The 7,386-nt window shown below is 41.8% G+C and overlaps 1 pseudogene; it reads left to right on the top strand.

Moving 5' to 3' along the window:
• Positions 1-474: 474 nt before the first annotated feature.
• Positions 475-775, top strand: LOC115870134 (annotated as a pseudogene).
• The last annotated feature ends 6,611 nt before the right edge of the window (positions 776-7,386 follow it).

Genomic DNA, 7,386 nt, shown 5'->3' with positions numbered 1-7,386 from the left:
GGGGGGGAAGGGAGGAAAAGATCACAATGATCAACATACTATGCCCCCTCCAGGAGGACAGACAACATAAACGTGGGTGAAGGGAGACTGCGGATGGTGTAAAATATGACAATTCAAATAATTTATAAATTATCAAGGGTTCATGAAGGTAGGGGGGAGGGAGGAAAAAAAGAGCTGATGCCAGGGCTCAAGTAGAAAGAAATGTTTTGGAAATGAAGATGGTAACATATGTACAAATGGACCTGATACAATTGATGTATGGATTGTTTAAGAGCTGTAGGAGCCCCCAATAAAATGATTTCTTAAAATTAAAATAAATAAAAATTTAAAAATAAGGGTCCTACTACAGGGCATAAACACATTACCAAACATAACAAACACACAACATAAAAGTAAATAGATGACTAAGACTTTCTAAAAATAAGATCCTTAGGTGCATCAAAAGACTTCATCGCTCTTTGGTCTCGGCTGCAGAAGCGAGCTGATGAAGGGAATGTCATCCTTCGGAAAGCGTCGCAATAAGACGCACACCTTGTGCCGCCGCTGTGGCTCCAAGGCCTACCACCTACAGAAGTCGACCTGTGGCAAGTGTGGCTACTCAGCCAAGCGCAAGAGAAAGTATAACAGGAGTGCCAAGGCTAAAAGATGAAATACCACCGGTACTGGTCGAATGAGACACCTAAAAATTGTCGACCGCAGATTCAGGCGTGGATTCCGTGAAGGAACAACTCCTACACCCGAGAGGGCAGCTGTTGCCGGGTCACGTTCATCTTGAGGATTTCAACATTTAGTGGTGCAATAAATGTTCTCGTATTAAAAAAAAAAAAAAAAGACGTCATCAAAAGAGAAAGAGATATCCCATAGACTAGAGGAGGAAATAGCAATAATATATCAGACAAGGACTAATCTCTAAATAATCTATAGAAAACAGAACCACTTCAACAATAAAATGACAAATAATCCAATTAAAAAATGGGCAGAGCCCCAGGGTTCAATCATTTGAATATGTGCTTGGGGCCGGAAGATGTGCTTCTGAACTTACTCACAAGGCTGCTGACTTGCGGCTTCGGTTTCGTGGCATGTGGCCCTCGCTAGAAGACTGCTCCGACATGAACGTGACCTGGGGAAGAGAGCCATCAAGACAGAGCCAGATGTACTTTATAAATGATTCTCAGTAGTGATGTATCATCATTCTATTGGTCACCTACACTGACCTTAATATAATAACAACAACTAATGTAACTGTAGCCAAGAGTGTGACTACTACAAGAATCTTTTTTATCTCAGAACAAAACACTTAAGCTTATTGTGACTAGTAGATTCTTTTGAAGCCTAGCTCAGTCACTTATTACTTGTTACTCAAACTATTCTTGTCTCGGTGTTCCTATTACAAAATAAGAATATACCCCTTTTGTATAAGTAAACCGCTTGTTAACTATCTCATTATCTGACATTCTGCATTTATGATAGTGGTAAAAAATATACTACTTATTTTGCACAATAATGATGCCATGTTGGCAATAACAGATGATGTGCGAAACAGCAGTCACAATGCTGGCAGTGCTGGTTAAGATTATGTGTCACCTTGGCTGGACCATGATTCCCCGTGGTGAGGCAGCTAGTGGTACATAAGGATGTACTCATCCTCCATTTTGTGGTCTGAAATGTGATCATCCTGCTTCACTGCATAACACTCAACTTTCACATCATGGCCTGATCTTTGGAACCTAATCGTGCTGTTAAGTGAGAAGTAGGTATACGTATATCTCTCTCTGAATTAATACATTAATTAATACATTAATGCAACAAGTCAGCGCATGTCGTAAGTACATATAAGTGTCAACTCTTGCTAAGTCACTGGTATGTATGGCACTTGCTAGGATGAACTTGAAAGTCTGAGGCCCTAAAACCCTACCCACTTTGTTCTCCAGAGCTATCCGTGTCCCTGCCTCCCTCTAGAGCAGTGGCTCTCAACCTTCTTAATGTTGTAACCCTTTCATACAGTTCCTCATGTTGTGGTGACCCTCCAACCATAAAATTATTTTGGTTGCTACTTCATAACTGTAATTTGCTACTGTTATGAATCGAGCAACCGCTATGAAAGGGTCATTTGACCCCCAAAGGGGTCGGGAACCACAGGTTGAGAACCGCTGCTCCAGGGGATATAGAGGCTTAAGTCTGGTCCTGCCACTGCTTCCAAGGACATTGCCTCAACAAATAACCATTTATGAAAACTCCTGTATGACAATAACAAAAATAATTGGTAGAGGGCATGACCAGACAGTCCACAAAGCCATCCAGGCCACCAGCAGACATCTGAAGAAACAGTCACAATCACTCGCCATTCAAGAGAGTGATACAACCTTCCACCAGCGTTGATACCAAAGTTGAAAAAAGCAAGAAAGTAAGTAAAAGATATTGGAGAGAGTTCAGGGAGATTGGAACCCTCACGCAGCTGGTGGGACTGTAAAAAATGTGCAACCAATGTGGAAAGAAGTATGGTGCTTATTCAAACAACAGGGAATAGAAGTACTGTATGATCTAGCAATTCCTTTGCTGGGTATATACCCTAAAGAAGTAAGAGCCAAAGCATAAACATATATATACATATATGTGTGTGTGTGTGTGTGTGTGTGTGTATATATGAATGAACATGGGTGTATATATACACACACATATGTGTGTATAAACATATATACACATGTATATGTGTATATACATATGTATATATGTATATACCCACACATACACATATGTATATATGTGTGTATATATACACACATATACATATATATACACCCATGTTCATTGCAGCACTGTTCATAATAGCAAGAAATTGGAAACAATTGAAATTCTCATCAATGGAAGAATGGATAAAGACACTTTGGTACGTGCACACTGTGGAATAGTATGCATTATTAAAGAATAATGATGAAACTGACACACCCTATGGCATGGATGGACTTGGAGAACATGATACTGAGTGAAATTAGTCAATTACAAAAGGATCCATATTGTATGAGACCATTGTTATAAAGGAAAAACCAAAACAAAAGTTTTCATACCAATTGAAAGGAATTTGGGTGGGTGGGTCTGGGGGAGGTGCACCTGAAGTGAAGCAATAGGCTAAAGTCTCACTAGGTGCCATCGAGTCAATGCTGACACATTACGCCCCCTGTCCGTTTCCAAGACTGCAGGCAAGTAGAAAGCCAGTCTCTCCTGCAGAGCTGCTAGTGTTTCCACCTGTCCACCCTGCGGGTCACAGCCCAACTCATATCCACGGCTAGAGTAGACAGGCATGAACTCGGGTAAAGGGGAAGGTAGTATTCTACGAAGAACAAGAGAAATCTAGGGTCAGGGCAAGCTTTGGGGAGCTTTGATAGGTTGTTTATGTTGTTGAATTCACAACTGCTATTTGAAATGTAAGTCACCTAGTTCACAAAAGCTTTGAAAAAACGTTGAAAAACTCATCAAAGCAGTCTTATACACCTTTTCAGTTGTCTGATCTTTTCCCCTCCCGTCGTTTTAGAACTCTTTCTCATTTACTTTCTTATCCCTGATCTCACTTAAGGGGATTTTAATTTATAGGGTTGACAAATATTTTATCATTTTTAGATTTTTTAAAATATTCTTTGTGGGAGGGACATCGGAAACCTGCCATTGCAAACTACTTGGCTTTCCCTTCATAGTAAAACAGAAAAGTCGTCTTAAAACTTCGCATCCTTGGGTTTGGCCTGTCCCCCACCTGATTGCCTGTACCTCATCCTGCATAGTGTGAGATAAGTGTTTTCTTCTATACCTACTGTGCTGTGTATACTTACCTCAGTGGACTCAGGTTGTACTTGTCCTTTTGTGAGGCTAACTTTGCTTAGCGTAATTTCCTCCAACTCTTCCCAAGAATGTACATGTCATTCCAATACAAAGAATGGGAAGAGGGGGTTGAAAAAAAGGGGGACGGGAGAGGGAGACAATGACACTGGGGGAGTAGAACACAAATCCACCCGGGGGGGTATTATTTATGTCTCCACAGCAATGGGCGTGAGTGCAGACCCCACCATGGTGTGCCAAACCTTGAGAGCAACATAACCACATGGAGCAACTCATGAACAGAGAGGGCTACAGGGCTGGCCTCAATCAGAGTGAAACTGACCACCACCCCCACACCAGAAGTATGTGCTACAGAGAACAACACTAAACCTACAGGTCAGGGAGAGGAACTGGCCTGCCATGCCCACACAGAAGCAAACCAAGAAGGAAAAAGAGAGTGAGGGACTAGACCCTATACTGGCACACCATGCCCTGAGGATGATGTCCCTCCATGGAGCTGCTAAGGCACAGAGAGGATGTAGGCCAGACAACAGCTCGAGAAATGATGTCCCCTCACGGCAGCATACTGTGACAGGATAATACTTGGGACACATGGCGGGGAATGGGCCTGGTCTGACACCCCTCACAGTGGGGCAAACCAAGAAGAGAACATAACAGATCAGCAATGGGAGCAAATGCAAGCCACAAAGCCCCTGAGGAACCCCAATAGTAGAGTTCAGGATAGGAGGGTCAGTTCCCAGAACCCCCCAAGACTGGTGGGGAGATAGTCATAAAGGTCAATGGACAGACCTGGAATTAAGTATGCTTTTTCATATTTTTTCCCTTCTTTTTACTCAATCTTTTGTTTTCTTTTTGTTTTGTCTCTGTTATTGTTGTTTTGCCTACCTACATGAGATAGGCATAGGAAGCAAGTTTGAGGGGAAAGCAACAGGACCAACAGTTCTGGAGGGACTTGTGGGGAGGAGGAGATAGGGAAAAGGAGCAGTGAGCAAACAGCACCATAGACAGAGAATTAAAATCAACAACAAGGAGGATACAGAGATGCTGGGGGTATTGGAGTAACAGCAACAGCTGAGAGGAATTACTAAGAGGCAGAAGAAGAGCAGGTGTAATGGTGTGATAGGAGGAAGGTAAAAGGAAACAGGAAAGATCTAGGAAGCAAAGCTATGGATAGAGTTATAAACATAGGTGTGTACATATATAAATATATTAATTCATAAAAACTCCTGCTTTCCCCTTTAACTCAGACATTAGAAAGCATTAGCATAGGGAAATAGAAGAAAGAAGTTAGATGTACCAGGGAGATTGGAAATATAGTGTCTCTGAGCATTTCTATGAATTCAGTGTGTTTTTAATATTTGGAATAAAGTAAATATTGAAGTTATTGCAGGAAACGCTGTTATATTCACAGAGCTATAACCAAGTAGTGCCAATTTACTCAAGTAAGAGAGAGTGCACTAGAGTGCAATTTAATGTGTTATGGAAGATTTTCATGAACTTGGAAGTGTGGTGATGACCAAGTTGACTAGACCCAAGAGAAGTTAAAGAGAATTTCCTCAATACTAGAAAATATGGAATAAGAGCAAGATTGCCTTAGTGAATAATCAGCAGTGCTATTTATAGTGCTATCCAGCTCCTTACAAGAAACACTGAAACCAAACTAAATAGAAACACACAGCATTAAGCAATGAGGGTGATACTTGGAGAGGAAGATGATTTTACCCTTGGGGCATGACACACAGCTGAATGAATGAACTGAATGTAACCCTAGTAGGGGGGGGTGGTGTAGGAGAAAGAAGGCAATGGAAAGAAAATGATAAGCAATATAACCCTCCTTGCCTTCTGTACTTTCTGCTACAAAGCTGCTGTGCTTCAACATTCTAACACACAGTGGCGTTTAGGAACAGAAAAGTCTAAAAAAACCCAGGGATATTCTCATGATAGCAGTGGCCTTAGTGAGAGGAGACATGCCCCTTTGAGATGTGGGACTAATCCTGGGACTCTCATTTTTTCAGAGTAAAGGTAGGCAGAAGGTAACTTGGATTCTTCCTCACTCCTAGGGGATGCAGAGTGGAATAGATGCTCTCATGCCATGGGGTTGGTTGGAATATTCAAATGGGGCTATCAATAATTCTTAGATGTAAATGCATTAAAGATTTCTTTTCACTTGGTGTTGAAAAGCAAAGAGGTTACTTTGAGGACTAAGGTGTATCTGATCTAAGTCATAATATTTTCTATTGCCTCATATGCATGTGGAAGTTGATATAGAGTAAGGAAGATCAAGGAAGAACTGATGCATTTGAATTATGGTGTTGGTGAGGAATATTGAAAGTACCATGGACTGCCTAAAGAACAGTTCTGTCTTGGGAGAAGTACATTCATAATACTCCTTAGAGGCAAGATTTCATCTCATGTACTTTGATCATACACGGGGCTACCCCTCCCCCCGAAAACCAAAAGAGCTCTGCTGGGCAGGGCTTTTCTAGTACGCATGTTTCCCGCCAGGGAAGCATCCAGCAACTCACTTTGAGTTAGTGCACCCAGTGGCATCACCTGGGAAGGTTCTCTCTGGTCACAGTGAATTTTTCGTAAACACAGTTTCGCTCGAACCTCCTTTTTTGTGATGGCCACTTTAAGAGAACAGCAGGGAGCTGTGAAATTGTTTTCCTGCTCAGGAAAGTGCTACAGAAACTGGTGTGATGTTGAACACAGCTTACAAGGTCAGCGCTATGGGAAAAACTTTAAGTGCGTGAGTGGTTTTCTCGTTTCAAAAAAAAGGTGAAATGTTGTGATCTATCCAGATACCATGTTTCCCCGAAAATAACACATGCCCATAAAATAAGCCATAGCAGGATTTCTAAGCATTTGCGCAATACAAGCCATACTCCGAAAATAAGACATAGTGAGAGGCATGGCCATTCATCGTACCGGCGTGGAGTGGTAATGAAGATGGACATCTCTTCTCATCTGCCCCATCATGACAGGTGCTATCTCAGAGGGAACCGGAGAGGTGTGGGCAGCCCCATCAACAAGGTTGTTTTGTGGGTGCTGCAAGCTGAGGCATAGAAGGAGGCATAGAAAGTGAACGTAAAAGTCTCCTCCGTGAAGTGAGGAGCAGGACACTCTGCTTTAGGTGTTGTGGGTCCTCAGGGGGAAGAGGTGAAGCTGTGGCTGCCCTTGTACTCAGCACTGTGGGTTGATGTTCCAGAAGAAGACGACTTAACTATATATGAACAAATGTAGATTGTTGTACCATACTTAATAAAAATAAGACATCCCCTGAAAATAAGCCATAGTGTGTCTTCTTGAGGAAAAATAAATATAAAACAGTGTCTTATTTTCGGGGAAACACGGTATATAAGTGTCCTGGTTTTGTCTCTCTAGAGAACCCTGCCTAACACAACTGTCGATTAATGACAAACCTCATTCTGGACGTCTGACAACTTCCTGAATGGAAGAAAATGTCAGATGGATGCATAGTGCATTTGGAATTCATCCTACTAGGTCAGACTATTGATCAAGTTTTCTATTTAGAGGTTCTAAAAAGATTGCATAATA

Source organism: Echinops telfairi, unplaced genomic scaffold (assembly GCF_000313985.2).
Source record: "Echinops telfairi isolate 266 unplaced genomic scaffold, ASM31398v2 ScPeMD7_2;HRSCAF=8, whole genome shotgun sequence".
NCBI classification, from domain to species: domain Eukaryota; kingdom Metazoa; phylum Chordata; class Mammalia; order Afrosoricida; family Tenrecidae; genus Echinops; species Echinops telfairi.
Note: the sequence above shows the minus strand (reverse complement) of the source record. Positions and strands in the feature narration are given on the sequence as shown.